This window comes from Eurosta solidaginis, chromosome X (genome assembly GCF_040869045.1).
Source record: "Eurosta solidaginis isolate ZX-2024a chromosome X, ASM4086904v1, whole genome shotgun sequence".
Taxonomy (NCBI): domain Eukaryota; kingdom Metazoa; phylum Arthropoda; class Insecta; order Diptera; family Tephritidae; genus Eurosta; species Eurosta solidaginis.
In genome coordinates, this window is record NC_090324.1 from 105,215,355 (window position 1) to 105,240,860 (window position 25,506).

General features: G+C 40.6%; 1 protein-coding gene and 1 pseudogene across 10 annotated transcripts in view; one reads left to right on the plus strand and one right to left on the minus strand.

Annotated features, from left to right (window-relative positions):
- Positions 1-25,506, minus strand: part of CaMKII (Calcium/calmodulin-dependent protein kinase II) — a 3,892,153-nt gene that overhangs the window by 2,117,622 nt on the left and 1,749,025 nt on the right. The gene's annotated exons all lie outside the window — the stretch shown is intronic.
- LOC137234501 (histone-lysine N-methyltransferase eggless-like) lies at positions 18,207-19,269 on the plus strand (annotated as a pseudogene).

Below are 25,506 nucleotides of genomic sequence, written 5' to 3' on the forward strand. Positions count from 1 at the left end.
ATTTTTTATCAAAACGGAATTGTGGTGCCTCCACTCCTTTGCCGAGTTTGCGACACACCACAATTGTACATGGTCCTTTCTCCCCGTGACAAGGAACCAACGCCTATATATATATACAGTCCACGTTGCTCAAAATTTTAACAAAAATTATCCTGGTTCTACAAGCTCGAACACAAACAAATTTATCCATATTGCTCGGAGCTATACACATTCTTGGAATTTGCCACAAATCATCTTGGTGATACATTACGCGTGACACATTCAACGTCGACATACACTCAACAATCTTCATACAAATATCGTGGTGATACCAGCATTTATTATATAAATCTTCGTGGTGTTACACTCTTGGTGGTATTGTTGCAGTTTTTTTGGTGATACGCGTTATCCACGTTATTCAACAATTTTCAAAAAATCATCTGGTGATACACTACTGGTGGTACTCTACATCATCCACATATGCACAACACTTGGTATACTCGTGCAACACAAATTACTCGAAACTCCAAGCAACTACTAAGTAAGTGATATATTTCTTGCCACTTTTTGTTTTGGTTTGGTTATTTTTGTGGTTAGGTTTTTATTTAAAAAGTGCCGCGAGTGCTCCTAACACCTAAACAGTGAAAAGTGAAAATTATCAGTGAGCAGTCTGTGCGATATAGAGCCTCAATTTTTTGTTTTGTGCAATTGCTTTCCCTCTACCGCGTGTGTCGATCCGGAGTATTCCAAGACCACGGCAAGTTAATACACAAGGGTACCATAACCCCACTTTTTCAAAGGCACCAAATATTTTCTTTGAAAGAAATTACAGTGAGTCTGCACGAATATATCCACTAACGCGCACAAGAATTTAGTTTCACAAATTTTAAACCTGGTAATTTTAACTAGTTCAAAACAGTCTTCGATATATCGCGCACTTTGCACTTTTCCCTCGGCATACAACCCCCCTTACAAATAAATTACCACACATAACAATATATACATATATTATTTACGTGCGGGTGGCGAGTAAGCCACACGGGTGTTTTATTCTTCCGTGGGGAAAGTCTGACCCAAACCACATAAATCGCGCCCACTCTTCTAAAACACCGTAATTAACACAAAGGTTAAAAATATATAATTTATAATTGTCCAAAAGATTAGTTTGGTTTTTAGGTGGGTAGGAATAATTTGTTGATTAAAATGGAAAATTATATCCGTTCAGCTGAGTTAATCACAGAGTTTGAGACACAGTACAGCCTTATTCCAGAGGAAAATTATAATAAGCACACTCTTGCGATACAGCAAGAAGAGTTGCGCTCATTATGGAAGAAGGTTAAGTCTGTGTTTGACTCAGTGATGGGATCAGAGGATGTTGAAGCAAATGACGTGTTGTCCATCCGGAAAAGCATATGACAACATACTCTATTTACATGCGATGCTCATCCACAATATCTGCTGAGGCAGAAAAGTATAAAAAAGTAGAAACTAGTGCTATCTCTGAGCAAGCACCCTGGTCTCACCTCGCGGGCATAAGATCCGCCTCCCTCCTTGCGACACGGAGGTTTTTAAAGGTGATTATTTATCGTGGCCAATCTTTCGTGACCTGTTCACGGCCATATATATAAATAATTCCAACCTACAGGGGGTTGAAAAGCTATTCCACTTAAACAACAAGACACAGGGCGAGGCCAAAGACATAGTAAAAAAGATGCTCTCTGACAAATAATGGTTTCGATATGGCCTGGAAAAACCTGTGTGAAAGATATCAAAACAAGCGAATATTAGTCAACACGCAATTACAAATTCTTTTTAATTTAAAGAAGGTAGAGAGTGAGTGTGGGAGCGCGTTAAAGAAATTACATAGCGATATAAACAATTGTCTATCGTCCCTCAAGATTCACAAAATCGACACATCGAATTGGGATGCAATTTTAACATATTTGTGTTCGACAAAGTTACCGGAATGTACGTTGGCTCTATGGGAACAAAGCATAGATCACAAAATGGACATATCTAAGTGGGAAGATATGGAAAAGTTCCTCTCAAATAGGTTTTAGACACTGGAAACAGTGTCTAGCTTCACTGGCACTAACGCCCAAAAGGGAAAAAGTCATCAAATACTCGGCACACAACCGAAACCCTCATAAAAAGACTTGGTGCCTTCCAAACGAAGGTATCAAGACCCACATCAAAATCAACATCAAAAGTTTTTTGCAAGATGTGCAAAGCTGAACACAGGTTACGGAATTTTCCCCGATTCTGTGACCCAAGTGGAGAGAACCAACTTCATCAAATCCACGGGGGGATGCCTCAATTGTTTATCCCCAGGACATACAGTGACGAGGTGCACCAGTTCGTACAACTGTGCCAAATGCCACTCTCGTCACCACTCGCTCCTGCATGCGGATACAGATCAGCAAACTACGAGGCGCAATCCGTTTAAAGACGCGGATAATATCCCGTCAACTTCAGCACAGGCACAAAAAAGACAGGAATCGGGGCAACCACATTCTTCTGCGAATCAGAATGTAAAATCCTGTCATGCTAATTCCAGCACAGGTGTGCTATTAGGGACAGCACCTGTCATAATGATACTGATTTCTCTGCACGGGCACTAATAGATTCAGGGTCGGAATGCTCTTTCATGGCAGAAAGACTAAAACGAAGAACCAATTTGACGTCAAAAAGAATGCTCGCCCAGATTTCAGGCATCACCAATGCAGTATCTGCTTAAGCGAAAGAGGCATCCAACATCGAACTATGTTCACCAGTGGATCCATCCTTCAGCTTCACTACTCCTGTTCTTATTTAGCCAAACTTACTGGGAATCTGCCATCCTACCATATCAACACAATGACTATGCAGGCATTCCCAGACTTGGTTCTAGCAGACAAGAGGTTCTACGTCAATGAAGATATAGACCTCATACTTGGTGGAGACAGATATCCCCAAATTATACTAAGTGGTCTAAAAAAGAATGTAATTAATACACTTCTGGCCCAAGGGACAGTGTTCGGTTTGATACTAACCGGTCGTATTGAAGCACCGAATCCAACGAAGAGCATCGTGACATTTTACAACGAGGTTGAGTTGGACAACCAACTAAAAGCCCTTTGGGAGTTAGAAAATGTACCGAAAATTAAAAGCCCAGCGACGATGAGAGATATTGTGAAAAATTGTACAGAGAAACCACAAAGAGAAATGAGGATGGAAGATATGTCGTTTCACTCCCATTTAGAGAGGAATACCCGGAAGAACGAAAATGAGCAGAGTCCCTTAAACGCGCATGCTCGCAATTTTTTCGAAATGAAACGCGGTTAGCGAAAAATCCGGAGTTAGGGAATGAATACATAAGGGTACTTTCAGAATACCAGACGCTCGGACATATGCACAAAATTAATAGTATAGTCGCAGCAGATGTCCTTGATAATTACTTCCTGCCCCATCACGCCTTGGTAAAGGCGGAAAGCACATCTACTAAAGTCCGGGTCGTTTTCAACGCTTCAAGTCCGACTGCTAATGGTATAAGTCTGAACGACGTTCTGCGGCCAACGCGCGTTGCAATGTCACCGCTGTGGTGTTGCTACGAGTGATAGCAATTGCTAGCCCAACAATTTCTCGTATTTGATGCAGTATCAAGCTTTGTTCTTTCACTTTCAACGTAACAAATTCAATGCCTTATAGCATAGTGAATGGCTCAATGCAAGTGAATGACATGATAAAGCGCTTAGCTGAGGGATCATGGAAGTTTTTTGCGACTGGTGAAGTTTTGAAGATTTTTTAGGTGCCCTCAAAAAAAAAAGAAAGATATTATTTACATAAATAAACTTAACCTAAATACCCTTTAAGGTTACTAGATCGGATTCGCCGAGAGCACCCACCCGAAAATAGTGTTTTGGGCCAGCAGCGGGCCAAAGGATGGTGGTAACGTGCCCGGCGTTATAATGTCGGCGTAAACGTCGCCGCCTAGAACGAGGCGGATGGGCGTTGAAGCATAGATCTGCCAGACGAATATGCTCATATGGAGCCACGACGCTCGGGTCGACGTTATACGTCGGACTGACGCGCTTAAAATCGTGGACACAGACTGCGTGAGTCGTCGCCATCTTCGTCTGTACATGCTTGCCACGGAATCTAATAAAACAGCCGGTTTTGCAGGCGGCGTTGGTCGTCGGTAGTGCTAACTCTAGCGCCAGCCTGCGGTCGATCGTTGTGCGGGGGGAACATGCATCAACGAGTGCAAGAATGAGGTGCAAACGCCCCCGCCTTCCACCTTCACGACCGCAGTGGGCGCCAGAGCAGCCATTGGCCGAAGTGTTGGGCCGGCTGTAGTGTGGGCCGGACGGATCCCGTTCCTGAAGGAACTATGTTGAAGTAGCTGGCGCGGCCGAGTGGCCAGTCCACCGTCTCGGTTTTCATCTCTAAAATTTCGTAGAGCACGTAGCTGGCGCAGCCGAGGGCCAGTCTACGCTCAGGCTTCTCTCGGTGTATTTGTGGGCGAGGTTGCGAGGGTGGGCGGAAAGGCCGTGATTCCGCTCCACTTTTCTTTCGTTTTTCATGCGCGAGTAGGGGTCGCAACGGCCTCGGGTCCGATTCCCTAGTGTCGAGTCGGACTATATGGGAGCCCGCTTCACTCCTGGATCGTGCTGGTGGTTCCTCTGCAAAGGCCGACTAGGACGCGTGAAGAGACAGCGCCTCATCCATCGTCTCGTCGTCCACCTGCTGCGACGTGGGCATTCTTTCGTACCCTTCTTCCTCCTCTTCAATAACCAACTGGTTCTAGGTCTTGGGCGGCTCTGGCTCGGACGACAAGTTCTCCATCGAAAGGTGCAGCGTGGTATGATGGTTGCCACCACATCTTCGGCACCTGCCCTCACTCGTGCAGTTCCTGACACGATGTACCATATATATATTTGTATGAGTTTTTATGCGGGGATTACCCTTATTGCTTTAAATGTATGAAAACATTTACTTGAAGCAATTTTTAATTTATAATTTATTTAATAATTTGAGAAATGAATAAAGAAAAGTATGCAAAAAAGGCAATTGGGATAAGGTTTACAACAACTAAGGCATGACGTGGCTGAATGCGTTTGTAACGCTTCAACCATCGTAGGAGTGCGGGTTGAAATCCCACTCCCGGGAGAAAAGGCTTTGAAATTATTTACAAGGTATAATCGAAAAAGCTGTCGCCTTGTCCGTCCTGATGTCACGTTGTTTAAATTTTCCCCAAATTATTAAATAAATTATAAATTAAAAAATGCTTCGAATAAATGTTTTCATACACTTAAAGCAATAAGGGTAATCTCTGCTTAAAAACTCATATAAATAGAAAACATTGGTTAATCGCTGTAATTCTATAAATAGAACAAAAACAACACCAAGTTTCTTTGAAAACCACCTTACCAACGCATAACTTTACCATATTACCATATGATGCCATACAAAGTATGGAATATGAATAAAGAAAAATATGCAAAAAAGGCAATTTGGGATAACGTTTACAACAACCAAGGCATGACGTTGCTGAATGCGTTTGTTACACTTCAACCATCGTAGGAGTTGTACCGTAGTACAGAGCCGCAAATTCTTCTTCATATTCATAAATTTTTTTTGTTGCTTTAAAAATATGTTTTTTTGTGTCCATTTCTCCCTACCACCACTGTTCCAACTCCAACACCCCAACATACACAGTTTATGTCAAAAACATCTGATTTTGAACTTAGTTATCGACATATACATCCAGCATGTGGGTCTAATACCACTTCCGCAACATAATATCTTTCTTTTCCTACTGAAATCGAGGACCGTCAACATCATCGTCTAAAAAAAATAAAATAAAAGTAATCTTTAAAAATTAAACTTTGAGTCGGAGTCGTTGTAGCTAAAGTAAAGCATATTTAAAAACAAAAATATTTATTAATATCCCGCTTTAAAATCAGTGGGCGTAAGTGGCGATAATAGAAAAATAAAAACCAGCAGTAACAGAGAGCAGCCAATTTAGAGCTGAAGCCCTATCTATGCATCTCATATGCTATAAAGTATAATTGATTTACTTCAATTCCCCCACCACTTTTTGTATCATCGTGCTTGTGTGTCGTTTGTGCGGCCACAAGCACTCCTTCACCGTCCTCTTGCATTTCGCCGCCGCATGGAAGTGTCCAAAATTCTCAAGAATCGCTGTACAGCAATCACGCTACAAGGGTTCACATATGCATTATAGAAAATTTCACCTATAAAAAGAAATCCCTCATCGATTGGATTTTCTAAAAACCCCACAAATCGAACTTTCCATAAAAGACAAAATATAGTTAACCAAAAGGAAAACGCGGAAATGCGGAGATCCAAATCGAACAAAAAAAAAAACAAAAAACAAAAAAAGAAGAAGAAGAAGAATTAAGCCTTAGAATTATAAAGAAGTTTGATAAAATGTTGTAAAACGAATCAAGTTTGATGCCTTAATCAAAAAAGAAAAAAAGGAAACCCCAAATAATTTGTTAAATAATAATGTAAAATGACCCAATGTCAGATTACAACAAAATTAGTTCTTTTTAGTTAATACCTACTGTAAAAAGTGGAAAAATAAGAATTGAATTGGTCATAATCATTAACTTTAAATAATTACCAAGCAAAGACTATGTGGCTAAGCTTACTTACTTACTTAATTGGCGCTTAACCGTCTAAAGCGGCAGTTACCCACCCACCGACGCACAGTGGCGCCTTTTGAGTTTTCTCTTTGCAAAAATCATAACTTTTGAACCAATGAAGATATTTAAAAAATTTAAAATGCAAATAAAAGCTAATTATTTGAAGTTTTATTGCATGAAAGCTCCGAATGTCACAGATACAGGGTGCTTAAACAAAAATTCGTCAAATCCGAAATTTTTTAGAAAAATGCAAAAACAAAACGTTTTTAGTAAAAAATATAAAAAATAAAATAAGATTTGTCTTATATTGACGTATTTAAGCATTAAATAAGATAAACTAATGATTTTGATAAGATAGCGTGGCACTGCCCACTTGTGATAAAAAGTTTTATCTAAGTAGTCACGTAATCAATAACTACCAAAATCGATAGACGTATTGTTTATTTTAAATGGCAATACTCTTATAAAACTCAAATGTCCGTTTTTGGTGCCACAATAGCAAGGTGCTTCAAAATTTATCGTAAAATTTTACATGTTTTTTTTTCTTTTTTTAATTTACAAGCCAAATATGTATTTTATTAATAAATAAAAGATATTGAAAGTGGTTCAGTGAAATTTTATTTGATCTAAAGATTAAGCAGCCAACGAATTTTGGAAAAGGGGAGTGGCACTGCCCATTTATGCTAAAAAGGTTGATCTTAGTAACCGCTTTACCAATTTGTACCAAACTCGATAGACGTATTGATTTCTATAAAAATTTAATACTCGTTTGAAGGCGAAATGCATAAGCCTAAAATAAATTGGATACACTTTAAAGAGATGCAATAACGAAAAGTATATATTTATAAATTACTAAATTAATTAATTCTTTTATTTGAAATGAAAAATTAACTTGTACATAGATATCTTATTTTTCAAAAAAGTAACAAAATTGATTAGTAAATCTCTTTTTCATTGTTGTGATAAGAAGTGAGAAACTTATTTTATCTTACCATACAGCAACTCCGTAGTTTTAGATGCATATTCTCCAAATTTGGGTCCATTAACTGGTTCATGGCAGTTTAAAATATTTCAAATTACTCCCAATCTTTTCCAATATCTCTATCAACTCCTGTTATGTGAGCAGTCACTTCATCATTTTCAAAAAATCTTCTTGAAGAGTTACCATCATTTGTATTTCCGTATACATATTTTGGACAGTCAACTCTAAGGCCAATCTCTTTTTAGAATGCATCCTGAATTATTTTTTTCTCCTGTTTTGTTTCTCCTTACATGTTGTATTGTCGTCGAGAACTTCTCCTTGTTGTGGTAGTGTATAAGCCAGCTTCAACACAAATTCCATACATCTTATCCTAGCATGTAAAGGAGATATTACATACTCATAATTTAGTTCGTCAGTTATTGAATCATCAAGATTTTCAAAATCCTTTTGGCTCTTCTTACAAATTTGACATGTCATTGTGCTTAAGCGACTTAAACTATGAGTTTTTTTCTTTCGTTTGTTTCATAAGCGCTGAAATTCTCATCCGGCTTATGAAATATTCTAAAGACATAGTTTTAGTTTTTAATTTAAAATTGAGGTTCTTTGAGTAGAAGATGGGGTGCCAATACCCCAGAGCCCCGTGCTCGCCTCCACATCACATTTTAAAGGGGTCTTCAAATAGAAAATGAGGTGGCTCATTAGAGCGAAACCTCAGAGTTCCCTATGCTCGCCCCAAATTAAATAAATAATAGAGGTTCTTCGAGTAGAAGATGGGGTGCCAATACCTCAGAGCCCAGTGCTCGCCTCCACATCCCATTTTAAAGGGGTCTTCAAATAGAAGATGAGGTGGCTCATTAGAGCGAAACCTCAGAGCTCCCTATGCTCGCCCCAAATTAAGTAAATAAGGAGGTTCTTCGAGTAGAAGATGGGGGGCCAATACCTCAGAGCCCAGTGCTCGCTTCCACATCACATTTTGAAAGGGGTCTTCAAATAGAAGATGAGGTGGCTCATTAGAGCGAAACCTCAGAGTTCCCTATGCTCGCCCCAAATTAAATAAATGGAGGTTCTTTGAGTAGAAGATGGGGTGCCAATACCTCAGAGCCCAGTGCTCGCCTCCACATCACATTTTGAAAGGGGTCTTCAAATAGAAGATGAGGTGGCTCATTAGAGCTAAACCTCAGAGTTCCCTATGCTCGCCCCAAATTAAATAAATGGAGGTTCTTTGAGTAGAAGATGGGGTGCCAATACTTCAGAGCCCAGTGCTCGCCTCCACATCACATTTTGAAAGGGGTCTTCAAATAGAAGATGAGGTGGCTCATTAGAGCTAAACCTCAGAGTTCCCTATGCTCGCCCCAAATTAAATAAATAAAGGTGTACCTATGCTTTGCATCGTCCCGTGTTTTTAAATACACCATAAATAAAATTAAAAATAACAAACTTAATAAATTGAATACATTAAAATAAGGATAAAGGTGTACCGATGCTTTGTATCGTCCCGTGTTTTAAATACACCATAAACTAAATACATAAAGGTGTACCGATGCTTGGCATCGTCCCGTGTTTTAAATACACCATAAACTAAATGAAAATAAAATACAGTCCATTAAAATAATAATTTATAAAATAATAAATTTAAAAAATGCTTGGTTACAGTGGGCTTTGAACCCGCAACCCCAAACGTTTGAGTCGGGTACGTCATCCACTGTGCCACGACTCATACTCCTACAAGCACATCAAATTACTCCCTTATAACTCACATTAAACTGCTCGCCCTTAACTGCCCACGCTTAGCTACATTGTAGATGCCGTATTTGTTATTAAGTTCAAAACTTTTCCATCGACCATTATTAGAAAAAAATCATGCTTTATTGTAATGACATTCCCCTCTTCAATTTTAATTATTGTTGGTTCTAATTTGGTAATTTGATTTTTTATATCACTCACTGTAGCTTTTATGAGTTCCGAAGACTCCTTCTCGTATTTAAATAATATCGAGCGGCACAATATAGTTGATGACGGACGTGGATTATTCCAATATTCTGAAGCTTCATCTTTTAGTCGTAATGGAACAATAGAAGCCATAACCATATTACAATCTGTAATTGTTTCATCGTCTACAATTATGCTTTGTTTATATGCGCTTTGTCCTGATGATCCATCACAGCCCCACTTAGTTATCAATGCTAGCTCCTTTGGCAGTAATTTCAACTTTTCTTCAGTAAAACTTTGAGGGAGTCGTGTGGACGTATGATCCATTAGGTTTTGTAGCTCAATTTCAGCTGATACTTCGGTTATTTGTCGGTTATTGTGACTTAGAGGAACTGCTTCTTTCTTGGCTAGAGTAATTTTTTTGTATCCAGGTTGTTTAGGCAGGATGCCTAACTTTTCCGCATCTGATTGCGGTCCCCCCAATGCAACTCTGCAAATCGATACTCGACTTAATTTATAATCACCCACACCATCACCGCCACATGCATGTGCATGCACGTGTATGTGTGATTTTTGTCAGCACTCATGCATATGCATGTCGGGGTTGATGTGTAGGTGCCTTTTCCCTCTAAAACGGAGGATTTTGCGGGTCAACGGTTGTAGCTGGCTATACAACCGGCCTCTTCGATTTCAACAGCCGTACCATACGCATCTGCCGCCAGCGATCTCTGCCGTTTATCATAGGTAATATTAGTTCTTGTATATTTAATATCTACCAATAAAAGCACAGCTATTATAACGAGAAATCTCGTCTTATCTTCTTTTCTATTCCAAACCGAAACCGCCATATTCCCACTAAGATCGACCCCGGTGCGCCCAACGACTCAGGATCAGACGCACCCCGGCCGAACATTTGGTCCTATCTCCCCGTAACAAGGAACTAGCGCCTATATACAGTCCACACCCTTACAAAACCATTATATACACGCTTAGTGATACACTTTGGTGGTAAAATTATTGTGGTGATACACTGTTGGTGGGATTTTGACAGTTTTTTGATGATATACTACAATTGGTTAACAACATCTTGGTAAAACACTGAGCACAGGACAGCCAGCTAAAGCAATTGCAACATCGCAAGCCAACTTGCAACATCATCACCAGAACAGCAAATCGCCACAAAGTAAGCGCAATATTTCTTGCCACGATTTTTTTTTTTTGGTTATATAAAATAAATAAAACCGAGTAAAAAATAAATATTCTCAGTGCCACACGCGTAGTGATTTGTTATTAAGTGCGAGAAGTGTAAAAAATTAGTGACGAAAGAAAAAAGAAGTCCAAACGCGTAACATTACCGTTTTAATTCCTTGTGACTATCTGGTCTGTCCCCCCACCAGCGGTAAAACTCTTCGGACCCATCACAAGGAAGAGGTATACATAACCTCAGTTCCATTTAAAAAATTTTGTTCACTCCATTCATGCGGCAATTTTTCAATTTTCCTTTGTGTCACTATAATTCGCACTAATCTAATAAATTTGTGTTACACAGTTACTTTTTGCACAAGATTTTTATTGAATTTTTACATTTTTCGTCGCGTTTTTTACATGAATCAGCGTGCGCACTGTTTTATAATAAAATTGAACTTTGAAGTGGCGAGTGGCCCCCTTTGTATCTCCGCAAAAGACATTGTTGTTGCTCTCCCCTTCTCCCTGCTTTTCTGAACAAACATAATCTGCAAAGTCAGAAAATTAAACAAATTCAAAGCAATAACTAAAATTTTGCGTAATTTTAGTAGTTGTTGGTTGGGTGATTCGCTCAGGTTTTCAAAGTTTTATATCCCTTGGTTAATTTGCTCTCCACCTTTCAACCATGAACATGGAATCTTACATTAGATTGGCCGATCGAATAATCGAATTCGAGGCCGATTTTAATGATATCAATGCGACTCTGCACACTGTACACACTCTGGCAATACAGCAAAAAGAGTTGCAAGCTAAATGGAAAAAAGCAGAGAACGCCCTAGAGGAGTTGCTTGGCTCTGACACGCTCGACGCAAAGAAAATTGCAGCGGTCAAGATCAAGCATAAAGCGGCATATGCCGTATTCCTGCGATGCATGTCGAACATGGCTGAACTTCAAGCCAAATTGAAGCAGGAAAGAGATAGTCAGGTTCGACCTGAAGGAGAGCGTGCGCGTGAACACAGTATCCGCCTGCCAGCTTGCGATACTGAGGTATTCAAGGGCGACTACCTATCTTGGCCAACTTTTCGTGACCTGTTCACGGCCATCTATAAAAATAACAGTCGCTTAAGCCCGGTAGAAAAGTTGTTCCACCTTAACCAAAAAACTCAAGGTGAGGCAAAGGACATTGTCAAGAAATGTCCTCTGACAAATGAAGGCTTCGAAACAGCCTGGAAAAACCTATGTGAGAGATACGAGAATAAACGAATTCTCGTAAACTCACAACTACAAATTTTGTTTAATCTAAAAAAGATAGATAGCGAGTGCGGCAACTCAATCAAAACCTTACAGCGCGACATAAATAATTGTTTAGCATCCTTAAAAACCCATCAGATTGATGTTTCAAATTGGGATGCGATTATTATTTATTTATGTTCGACAAAATTACCTGAAAATACGCTGGCTCTATGGGAGCAGAGCATTGACCACAAAACGGACATATCTAAGTGGCAGGATATGGACAAATTCTTGTCAAATCGTTTCCAGACACTTGAAACCGGTTCTGGTTTTACAGGGAATGCCACTTCTAAAGTGCACAAGTCAAACACGTCTCGCCAGTCGACGGAAAACCCTACAAAAAGACTTGGTGCTTTTCAAACAAAAGTAACCAAGCAAGAAACAAAATCAATGTGTAAAATGTGCAAATCTACGGAGCAAAGATTACGCAACTGTTCACGTTTTTGCGATTTAAACCCGGTAGAAAGGATTAAATTCGTCAAATCTACAAATGGCTGCCTGAATTGTTTATCCCCAGGACACACAGTGACGAGGTGCACCAGTTCGTACAACTGTTCCAAATGCCACTCTCTTCACCACACGCTCCTGCATGCGGACACACTTCAGCAACCGGCGGTGCGCAACCCTTTCAAAGATGCGGATAATACCCCATCAACTTCAGGACAGCCACGGAAAAGACAGGAATCGGGACAACCACCTTCCTCTGCGAATCAGAATGTCAAATCCTGCCATGCTAATTAAAGCACAGGTGTGCTATTAGGAACTGCTCGCGTACACATCCACCATAATGGTACCGACTTCTCCGCGCGGCACTAATTGATTCAGGGTATGAATGTTCTTTTATTACTGAGAGACTAAAACGTAGAATCAAATTACCAGCGAGGAAAATACAATCCCAGGTTTCAGGCATCACAAATGCGGTATCAGCGCAGGTGGAAGTGGCATCCAACATCGAATTACGTTCACCAGTAGATGCCTGCTCCAGCCTGACTACACCCGTTCTCGTCCTGGCTAAACTCACTGGGAATCTTCCATCCTGCCATATCAACGCAATGACTCTGCAGGTATTCCCAGACTTGGTTTTGGCAGACAAGAGGTTCTACGTCAACGAAGACGTAGACCTCATACTTGGCGGAGACATATATCCCCAAATTATAATGAACGGTATAAAAAATAATGTACTGAACACACTCTTGGCACAAGAGACAGTGTTCGGTTGGATACTAACCGGTCGAATAGAAGCACCGAATCCAATGAAGAGCATCATGTCTTTCTACAACGAAGTTGCGTTAGACAATCAATTAAAAGCTTTCTGGGAGGTAGAAAATGTACCAAAAAATAAAATATTAAACGAAGATGAGAGGTATTGCGAAAAATTATTTAAAGAAACAACGAAACGTGATGAAGATGGAAGATACACCGTATCACAACCATTCAGGCAGGATTACTCTAATAAGATTAATTTAGGACCGTCCCTGAAACGCGCATGCTCTCAATTCTTCCGGAATGAGGGGCGGCTAATGAAAAACCCAGATTTATGTAAAGAATATGTTCGAGTGTTGTCAGAATATGAAACGCTCGAACATATGAGAAAATTAAAAAAGAATATCCCATCCGACGATTCGGATCATTACTTTCTGCCCCACCACGCCGTTATTAAAGCAAAAAGTACCACTACAAAGGTACGCGTAGTATTTAATGCCTCGAGCCCTACGGCCAGCGGTAATAGCTTAAACGATATTCTCCTCCCAGGCCCAGTTCTACAAGCCGATTTACCCATACTAATCCTACGATGGAGACTATACCCTTTCGTCTTCAATAGCGATATCGAAAAGATGTATCGACAAATTTGGGTGAACGAAAATCACACCAAATTTCAACGCATTGTGTATCGCACTTCCCCGAACGACCCTATTAGTCTCTACGAATTAAAGACGGTTACCTTCGGAGTGAACTGCACTCCATATCTCGCGATAAGAACGCTCCTACAACTGGCAGACGACGTATCAAATTCACACCCTACAGCGGCTAGCATACTGCGAGAATACATGTATGTAGATGACGTGTTAGCGGGTGGACACACGATCACATCGACCATTAAAGCCAGAGATGAAATTCGTCAAGTCCTACACTCCGCGGGATTTCCACTTCGCAAATGGACATCCAATTCAGAGGAAATTCTAAGGGACATCCCCAAAGCAGGCCTGCTCAGTGAAAACTTCCTGGCCTTCGAAGATACCAGTTCAGTTAAAGCATTAGGAATTCGATGGAGTGCTGTCTCCGATTTATTTTATTTCAAAGCAGGGACGCTGGACAACCCGGAAAACATTACAAAGAGAGCGATACTATCAGCAATCGCCAAACTTTTCGATCCATTAGGGTGGCTGGCACCAATGGTCATTGTGGAAAAAATACTCATGCAGAGTATTTGGTTGGAAGGCACCGCTTGGGACGAACCAGTATCTACCAATACGCTGGAGCGATGGAAACCTTCACCGACCAATACCATGAAATCGATAAAATCAGGATTCCTAGATGGGTCAACTTTTCACCAGGAACCGACATCGAGATCCATGGATTTTGTGACACATCCGAGAAGTTTTATGCAGCAGCCGTTTAAATGCGCGTGAAAACGGATAATGACATCTGGACAAACCTGCTTCTAGCCAAAACCCGAGTAGTCCCACGATTGGAACTTTGCGGAGCCGTGCTGTTAGCGGAAATCACCGAATCTATTTTCAGGAACCTCAAGTTGGGACCAGTGAAAGTGCACCTTTGGACGGATTCAACCATCGTCCTCGCATGGATAAGGAAACCACCTTTTTCCTGGTCCACTTTCGTCGCACATCGGATCACCAAGATCCTCGACATGGTCGGAAATAAGGAATGGTTGCACGTAAATTCAGAATCAAACCCAGCAGATTTAGGTAGCAGAGGATTACCTGCGTCTGAATTGGTCAACAACTCGTTGTGGTGGCAGGGATCTTCGTGGCTGCAAGAAGACACTTCCCATTGGCCAGCACAAGAAAGTGACTACATCACTTCCGTAGAGGAAAAGAGGGCGAAGACCTGCGCAACAACAACAGTAAATACTACCAATGTTCTCCAACGCTTTTCAGACCTACCTAGGGATTTACGGGTGCTCTCATACGTTATGAGGTTCTACCGAAGGACTCACCCCAAAACAAAAAAATAATTTCAGGTCAAGTCACCTTTAATCTCCCCTGATGAGATCAAATCAGTAACTCAACTCGTCATTAAAATCTATCAGAAACAACATTATAGTTCCGAATATAATGATCTAAAGGCCGGAAAACCAATTGCAGGGAAAAGTGCAATACTCTCACTTAATCCCTACTTAGACCAAGATGGCATCATTCGGGTAGGAGGGCGACTCGGGGCGTCAAAGGACTTAGCTTTTAATGAACGCCACCCAATCCTCCTCCCATACAACTGCCGGTTATCCCGTCTGACAGTCCTAATGTTTCATCAACAAAGTCTGCATGGGGAAAACCAACTCATGTTACGTCTGATACGCACCCAATACTGGATACCTAACATCAAAATCAAGATTAGGGCAACCATTCATAATTGCAAAGTTTTCACTATACACCGAAAGCGTGCTCAGACCCAACTTATGGGTTCCCTCGCGAACGCACGACTTCAGCCGTGCATTCACGAATACTGGAGTCCACTTCGCTGGACCCTTCGACATCAAAAGTTACCGCGGTAGAGGGTGTCGACTATCCAAAGGCTATGTCCGCCTTTTCGTGTGTTTTTCCACACGAGCGATTCATCTGGAAGCCACTAGTGATCTCAGCACTGCCGCATTCCTGGCAGCTTTCGATAGGTTTGTTGCTCGGCGAGGATGTCCAAAGAACATCTACTCCGACAACGGAACCAACTTTGTCGGAGCCTCCAGAGCTCTCCGCTTGGAACTCAAAGCTTTCCTGGCGGACGCTCGCAACCAAACTCTATCCAAGTACAGTCACCAAAACTTGACATGGCATTTCATACCACCAGGAGCTCCTCACATGGGTGGGCTATGGGAGGCAGGGGTCAAAAGCTTCAAGAACCACTTCAAAAAGATCGCTTTGGATCACAAATTTACCCTTGAAGAGTTCAGCACCCTACTTTGTCGAATCGAGTCCTGTCTCAATTTTCGACCGTTAAGCCCCTCCTCCAACAAGCCGTCTAAATTGGAGCCACTTACGCCAGGACATTTCCTCGTTGGAGGGCACCTATTAGCACCACCCGAGATCGACGTCAGCGAGAATCGCGCTTCACTCGTAAATCGATGGAGGAAACTTAAGGCGCTGCATCAAACCTTCTGCAAACGGTGGAAGATTGAGTATCTCACCGAATTGCAGAAGCGCGTTAAGTGGAAGCAACCACAATCAAATCTCAAACCGGGGAACCTAGTCGTCATTAAGGAGGATAATCTACCCCCCAACGAATGGCGACTAGGTCGGATAGCCAATCTTCACTATGGCCCCGATAACCGAGTTCGAGTCGTCGAACTGGATACGGCAAGGGGACAAACCACTAGACCAATTACGAAATTGGTACTCCTTGCATCCCACGAAAAAAAGGATGAAAGGTAAGGGGCCAAATTGCGCCTTAAAAAACCCCAAAAATCAAAATTCTATTTCCCCCGACTACCTAAAATCAGAGGCCCACGGTTGGTGATAGCATATAAAGCCTATTAAGGAACCCGCGTCTTCGTGTCTCTCTATCCCTAAGCCTGCGTTTCTCCCAAGCCATATATTATAATCAACCCCCGGTCTCGTGATGGTGCGAGTCTACCGGAGGGCGATCCTACATCTTCTTTCTTTTATTCTCTACCCCCGGTCTCGTGCCGAGTCTACCGGGGGGAATCCTAAACCTGACTACTGGTGGGCAATGGGGAAAGGGAGCGAGATGCACGAAGACACGGGAGAGCTTACCAAAAGCTCGCAAACAAAAAACATTTTTTTTTATGTCCTTTAACAATACTAACCGGGGCCCCCTGAACAGAAAACCCTACAGAGCCTAAAGGCGTTCAGCCCATTATCTTTCTTAATGCCCAGCAAATCAACCCAAGTTCACTCTCTCACCCAGAGCGAGGATCACAGAACACCTACGCACTCGGCCAAATGCTCGAGGCCAACAATAACATAAAAACCTGCAATACGCAGCCTCATTCGAATACCGTTGAGCATAGGGATTATGAAAAGTATCGACACCAAGTAATCGTGCGCTTTCGTAAACCTATCAGCATCCGAAACATAAACCGATTCCACATTCATCGTTCCACGTCAAAACCCCGACCGGTAAATCGATTCAAAGAGGTACCATAAAGAATTGTCCTCATTGAGCAAAAACCAATATCGTCCACTATGTGGTAAGAACTCCATAGTTCAACTAAACCCACCTTAAAAAAAAAACCAAATACCTGGTTTTGTATCACCACAGGTGTATGCATTTCGCTACATACAAATATAATCTTTAAATATATGATTGCTGAATACAAATCTACTGAATTAACCAAATTAGTTTATACCTTTAATTAACCTAAATGCCTATTTGCTGTGCCAATCCAGTATGAATATGTAGTGACGTAAAGACCATAATGGAAGCAATGAATGCCTTAAAAGCAATAGTTGACCATGGCCATTGTGAGTACGGTCAATAAACCTTCTACCAAACAAACCAATAACGATACGGATGAGAGTTGTTTGGAGGAAAATATTAATGAAGTTTTCTACAATAAAGAATGTATCAATTGTGATTGCCCACATAACCACAAGCAATTCTTTCAAGCTCCTCACTTCGCGCTAAGTCATTTTAAAGCGAAGAAACGTCACAGCAAAACTCAATACATTTGCGCAGAATGCTACGATAATGCACTCGAGATGTATGAGGAATACTGTGCCTTATTGAAGGCGAAGCAGCCGTTACTTTTTAAGAAAATCACGATACAAGGTCCTGAGTTTGTTGAAATCTCCGACAGCTGTGAAGATGAGGATGGAGAGCCTACAGCATCGCAGCTACAATTATCAAAAGGTTCATTTTCCAAAAAGACTTTAGACTTAATCGAAGCTGAGATAGAGAGTTCTATTAAAAGCGTACTTGAAAATTTGAAAATACGAAACCAATTGACATGGTCGAAAACAAGACTAGAAGAATAATCAAATTTAAATGATGATTGCCAATAGGTTCACGTGTAATTGCTTACTTTGATGCCACTTCATTGTCGCGTGGCAAAGAGAAAATGTTAATTCAAAGCGCTTTTTATCCTGGAATTATTGCTGAACTATTGAAGCCTAACAATAAATACAGGTACCTAATTTTCTACGATGATGGTTATACGCAATATGTTGCCCATAAAGACGTACGGTTGGTGTGTAATGTTTCGGAACATGTTTGGGAGGACGTGCATCCGGCATCACGTGAATTTATTCAAAAATATCTGACACAATATTCTATAAATCGTCCAATGGTACAAACATAGAAAGGTCAAAGCATGACCACAGAATCAAATGGCAAAGGGATTTATGCGCGTGTTACAGATATTGATGGTAGCTTAATGCAAATGCAATTTGAGGGACCAAAAAGTCATACAGAATGGATATATCGTGGGTCATTGCGTCTTGGTCCAGTATTCAAGGAATATCAAAAAACATTACAAAAAGATACGTACCTATGCCGCGCCTCGCTAGGCGTACTGAACCGTTTATACGTTATACTGCTGATGAAGACGCTACTCCAGTTCAACCACAACAGCAAGCAAAACCACAAGAGCGCGAAGCTTCATCTCCAAACGAAGCACGTGCAGTGGCTAAGAAAAGTGTTAGTCGTTGATCGTTAGATTCCGCAACCGCCCCAACTGCAGCAACACCACAATCACCTTCGTTACCAACAGTGCGGCATTTGAACAATTCAACTATTTATTTAGAAGATGAAAACAAACCGAAAAGAAAGGTTGTTTATTACACAGATAAACGAGACTTACCACCATTAATCTATCGCCCACACAAATGTTCACCAACATGTCTATTTAAGATCCCACATAATTTGAGCGCTTATAGTCCATTACCCAAACCATGGCTCTTGGGTTGGGAAAGTACGATTATGCGTTTAAAGAGTAAAAAATTGTCGCATATCGTGGTCCATGTGGTAAAATAATGCGTAATATGGAGGTGCGTCGCTATTTTCGCGCAACAAATAATGTATTGAATGTGCCGGCAAGCTTTGATTTTCCACTATAAAGGTAACATCCGAGTAGTCATCGTTCATGCAAGGTTGGGCCATTTGTTCGGAGAATCGTCTGTAAGTTTCACTTCATCACAACTCGGCTTTGTCAGCGAGAGCAATTTATACTGACTTTGGCTACTCATCTTTAAGAAAGTGCCGTTTTTTTTTTGTTCTGCAAAGATCTGTATAAAAGTTTTTTACAGCAAGTAAAATCAAAGCGCTTGAACCCAGATAATGCCATGTTTTACTTTCCATTTCTATGAAAGATGAAGAAGCTAATGATAGAGTATGGAACGTTAAGCAACCCGTTAGCCACCATATTTGGCTAGGCAGTGAAAGCTGTTGTAGTTGCTGGCCAGTAAAGTTATAAAACTGCGTCCAACGTATGTTTGCTATGTTTATAATAAAGTAAACGTTCATTGCCAGTGCTAGCAAAAGTGAGACCGTGGCTCCAATTCCAGTGATTGTACTATAACCTTGATAATTGCGCTAAATGTTATTAAAATTACACTTAGGCATAGAACTTTGCCGTAAATAAAACTTCGTTGATTCTTTACATAAAATAATACAACTATATGTAGTACAACCAATGTGGTTAGCGTTAGTCCAATTGCAATCAGCTTATAATCGAATTGCAATAAAGTAGCAGCTACTTGGTCGGAGATTTCCTTCGATAAACGTAAATAATGTACTCTGGCGTTTTCGAAAAAGAAGGCATTGTCAAATTTATCATTTAGCTTATGAGCAGATTTTCCAGCCTCGAACCATTCAGCTAATGCGCTGGAATCAACATATTCTGAACTAAATTTTCGTGTTGCTTTTTTTATTAAGTGCAAAGAATTGTAGTAATATGCATATAGCTGAGCTTCGAGCGAGTATTCACGTAAAAGTTCTGGAATCAAGCACCCAATGGACATTGAAGGAATTTCAATTGACCATAATATTGCTAGTGTAGGGGCCAAATCAATTTGATTGTAAGTTTTAGAACGATAACTTTTGGAGATACAAATCCCGTTGTAAGCCAATATCGGCACACACATTTCAGCTGTAGTGCTACCACCATGTCCACCGCCATCTTTCATGCCATGATCACCTGTTACTAGGACTAACTGATCGTGAAAATGCTTCGCTTTCTCTATCTTTTGGACAACATCATCAATTTCCTTTAACTTCAACGGAATTTTAGGGCTCTCCGTACCTCAACATGCCCAATGTGATCTAAGCCAAGATAATGTTGCACCAACAGCATCCAGTAGGTTTGCTCTAATTCTTTAGATAATATCTCTGTAACATTTTTATCTCCTTTGGGAATATTAACAAGTAACTGTAGATGGCTGTATGCGTTGTTGTATGAAAAAGGCATAGTAGCTGGTGTAGCGAAATCTGATCGTAATGCATCCACCACGATGCATTTTTTTGTTTTTTTTTTTTTTTCGCCTACAGACCAGCCCTAGAGTTTGTGCTGGTGCTCCGTAACAGCTTAGCAAATAACCAATTTTTTTCGGTTTGTGTTCGATGGTTAATAAATCATAAGCAAAACTTCTTTCAGTCTTGTGTTGTTACATTTCACGTTATGCGCATTTCATATGCATTTGACGTCATAAATACATTGCTTCTATTTAATTATGTTACTTTTTTATTTCAAAATCAAAATGTCAAACATAAACAAAAACATGTCAAACTCCCCAAGCTTTGGGGAACAGTGGTCTCGCTTTCATGGTGTTTTGAAGTTCCGATAAAGTTTCGTCAGTCCTTTTAGCCTGGAAGCCAAACAAGTCCTACGCGAGCTAGGTAGGTGCCCGACAAACCCTACCAACCACTATGGTTCGGGACACACAAAAAAAACAAACAACCAAAGGAGAAAAGAGGGGAGGAAGGACAAAATAAAAGACAAAAAAAGAAGAAAAAAAACTTTGTCCATTCACCGTCCAAAAATTACAATTTATTTGTTATAAAATATATTTACACACTGACAGGGCAGAGATCGACGTAATACCGCTTAATGCGAGCTATGCTTTCGCTGGCGATGCAACCCCAGCGAGGAAGCCGAGGGGTATCGCTTCCCGCAGCTGCACTTATAGGGGTGCGAAACCCATGTGGAGATTGAGGTGGGCCTTCAATGTGGTAAAGTAGCTGAGCGTGTGCACACACACTCGGCACACAAATTCCTGGCCACCCGCGGAGTCTGCGCGCACCCAAAGGACCCCCTCATAGCCCCGATAAAAACGGGTGTACCACGGGGGTCCCTCGTCATAATACCGCACCTTCAATATTATGCGACTATAGTTCCGCGGTTCGAACGATGCTCTGCAACGAAAAGGAAAGAAAGTGGTATCATTATATTATGGAAAATGATCCCATAACTAAAACAAAAAGGCCACAACCCGTATACTCACATGTTTTTTCCTCGGATGAAACTTGCCAATTCGCTTGTCACGCTACAAATGCCGGTTACGTGCACAGACTCAGCGAGCATAACAACACAAATATACAATGCTGCCAGACAAACATCAGCAAATGAGTAAAACCAAAAGCGCTGATCACATGACCAGCGGTCGACGACAAGCTGAATTTCACAAAACAAAATATGAGAAAAAAACCGTAACTCACTTTCCATAGTGAAGCCTTCTTCTAAACTCCAACTTAGCTTAAGACTGTCTCCTAAACTACGAAGAAATAACTTTCGAAGGAGACCTTTCAAGTTATTAGCCTAAACTTAACTGCCGAAAAGCTAGTTGGAGATTATGATACAATTTTCAACTATAGTAAACACAGCAACAAATTTTATTCGAAGAGTGCTGACCATCAGTGATGAAATAAACCATAATAAAAATATAGAGATTATTGTAAAAATGCTTAAAAACAACGACTTTCCAATATATCTCATAAAAGGTTATATCCGCGATTATTTTGAAAAATCAAGTAACAACCGAATAAATAATAATAAAAATAAAATATATAAAACGTCGGTATATGTCCCTGGACTGTCCAACAGGCTAAAATATTCCAATATGTATGACCACGAAAATTTCCAAATGGCCTTCACTTACAACAATACCGTACAACAAATTTTTAGCAACACAAAGGACAAAATCGAAAAATACGAGAAATGTGACGTAATATACCAAATTTCATGTAACGGCGACGGGTCGCACGTATGCAATAAAGTATATGTCGGGACTACAAAATCAAAATTAAAGGCAAGGATTTCCGCGCATAAATCTAACATCAAAAATCGGGACCACGCTAATGATAATAAAACAGCTTTGACACAACATTGCAGAGTAACCGGGCACTCTCCAGATTTAAACAACGTAGCAGTAATTCAACAAGAGAGGCATTACAACAAAAGATACACATTAGAAATGCTTCATATTATCAATACACCAAGAGATCAAAGAATAAATTTTTAGGCAGATGTAGAAGGCTGCGCGGCAGCCTATCGTCGGTTGATTACAACAACTACAATTCCTCGTGAGAAGAGTGTCGTTCCAAATATGCTGTCCCAACGCTAATGTGCTGAGCGCCACTTACTGCTTATTATTTAACGTATTGTTGTTTATGTAAAAATTTGTTTATTATTACGGTTCTTTAGATGTTTACTTTTTTTTTATCGTTTTCCCTTGTACTTGTTTATTTTAAGATTTTTTAAATTAGTCGATCAGGTGCACTAAAGAGTGTAAGTTAAAAATTATGGAATGTTGTTATGTTTTATGTGTTAATATGTTTTTGTTTTTACATGCCTTTCAGTCCTGAAGATGATTTCAGTTTGAAATCGAAATATCGATTAAAATAAATTCATAAAAATAAATTTGACAAATATAAAATTTATATGTAAAACAAGCATTTTTGGTGTTTTAATTTACATATACATGGCCTAGAGCTCGAAATAAATTTTTTGTAAAAATTTACAAAATAAAGGCCGAAATAGAATAAAAGTAATTTTCGAGAATAATAAAAATAACTAAAGGAAAGTTCAGAAACTTTTATGAAATAATAATTCAACCAAATGAACTTTATGAGAAAAACTCACAAAAAAAAAACGAAACATTTCAGAATTCGGGTGGCGTCAGAACTCAAACGGGAATGTCCGCAAACACTTTCGCGACATGACCATTAGGTATCATTACGCTGCCAAATTGGCAGCACCGCACAGCTGTCTCACTCCAATAAGTTAAAGAGTTATCAGCTGACAGCTCTACAAATTGCCACACTCGATAGTATAGGCTATTCCCGCCAGGGTTGTGTTGAAATCAACAAACACCCCATCATTTGGGTTGCTCACCCAACATGGCCCAAATCAGCACAAAGAATGTTCCACGGCAGCGAATAAATGCCTCTTTACATTCATCGCACAAAATTAAATGCATAATTTCGTCGGCCTCTACGCTCCGCTTAAACACGCTTTATTCATCTCTTTTAACATACGTTTTGTAATAAAACACCTCCGTTTCACCCAACCAACCTCACGGTCACTCGCCCTGGACCCTCAAAAGATGCCACACCTCCTCCGACAAAACAGGCAGTCGCCCCGAGAGCGACACGATACATTAGACGCTGGAACGGAGACCTCGGGGTCTTCGTCCAGCCCAGAAAAACCTAAACAAAAAAAATGCGAGTCTGGAACGGAGACTTCGGCCTCTTCGTCCAACCAAACAAAATAATGCGAATCTGGAACGGAGACCTCGGCCTCTCCGTCCAACAAAAAAAAAAAAAATGTTTGCCAGTCTGGAACGGAGACCTCGGCCTCTTCGTCTAGCACTATTTACTTTCTACGTCACATCACTTTATGGATTCTATATATATCTAAGAATTATGTATAATCAAAGGTAAGAAATATTCACCTTCCTCCACTTCTAATGTTTATTTTCATCCTAGCTTAGGTGGCATGCTGCGCAAGTCGGACCGGACTCCCGGCCACCCACGACGCTGGCGAAATAAGCGATTTAGGTTAAGTTTAGTTTTAATGCAAACGTTTTTTCTCGTTACTTTTCAGCGGTCGGAGATCGGTGGGGGTAAAAGCGATGTTGCGTATCGCAAGGGGGGCCGGCATGTTTAGGCAGGATGCCTAACTTTTCCGCATCTGATCGCGGTCCCCCCAATGCAACTCTGCAAATCGATACTCGACTTAATTTATAATCACCCACACCATCACCGCCACATGCATGTGCATGCACGTGTATGTGTGATTTTTGTCAGCACTCATGCATGTGAATGTCGGGGTTGATGTGTGGGTGCCTTTCCCCTCTAAAACGGAGGATTTTGCGGGTCAACGGTTGTAGCTGGCTATACAACCGGCCTCTTCGATTTCAACAGCCGTACCATACGCATCTGCCGCCAGTGATCTCTGCCGTTTATCAAGGGTAATATTAGTTCTTGTATATTTAATATCTACCAATAAAGGCACAGCTATTATAACGAGAAATCTCGTCTTATCTTCTTTTCTATTCCAAACCGAACCCGCCATATTCCCACTGAGATCGACCCCGGTGCCCCCAACGACTCAGGATCAGACGCACCCCGGCCGAACACAGGTAAAATATCGGCATTGCGTTGCAATAATGACTTACGCAATATAATATATTTTTTCTTCGTTAAACCGAGATCTATAAACAGCGCCAAAGCTTCTTCGGGAGTGTATTTCCTAGGTAGCGCATTTGGTGGTGTGGGAATGCTGTTTTTGTTCCTCATCAGTCGCACTGTACTTGCTACCGCAACTGCTTCTGTTATATGAGACTTTGCGTTTTCTTCGTATTTTTTATATTTAATAGCCAGTTCTTCTGAAAGATGAGTCGTGGCCATAGCTTTTGTGGTATCAGACAGCTTCCTTTTCCTTGTGTAGGTAGAACACTTTTCTATGGGTTTTGTTGGTCTCCCTCTAGTTGGATTGGTTGACGTGGTAGGCATTTCTTCGTCCAAAAAAGTTTTGTCAGCTAACCACTTTTCATGCTTACTTAGAAATTTTGAATTGTTACGATAGACGTCCTTCCAATTTCTTTCTATCTTAATGTATTGTAAACCAATTTTTTCTTCCAGGCCTTGCTTTTCTTTAATGCTTGTTTCACTCGCTTATTCTCTCATAATAGCCTCAACGAAGTCCCGTCTTGACTTTGTAGATTTAAACACCGCAAATAGTTTCGAGTTTTCTAGATACATATTAGAATTGGCTTTGAGTATATCTGACTAAATATTAAACTGTGAACTATATTTAAAAATACTATTGACTTTATTTAAGTAAACAGAATACTTAG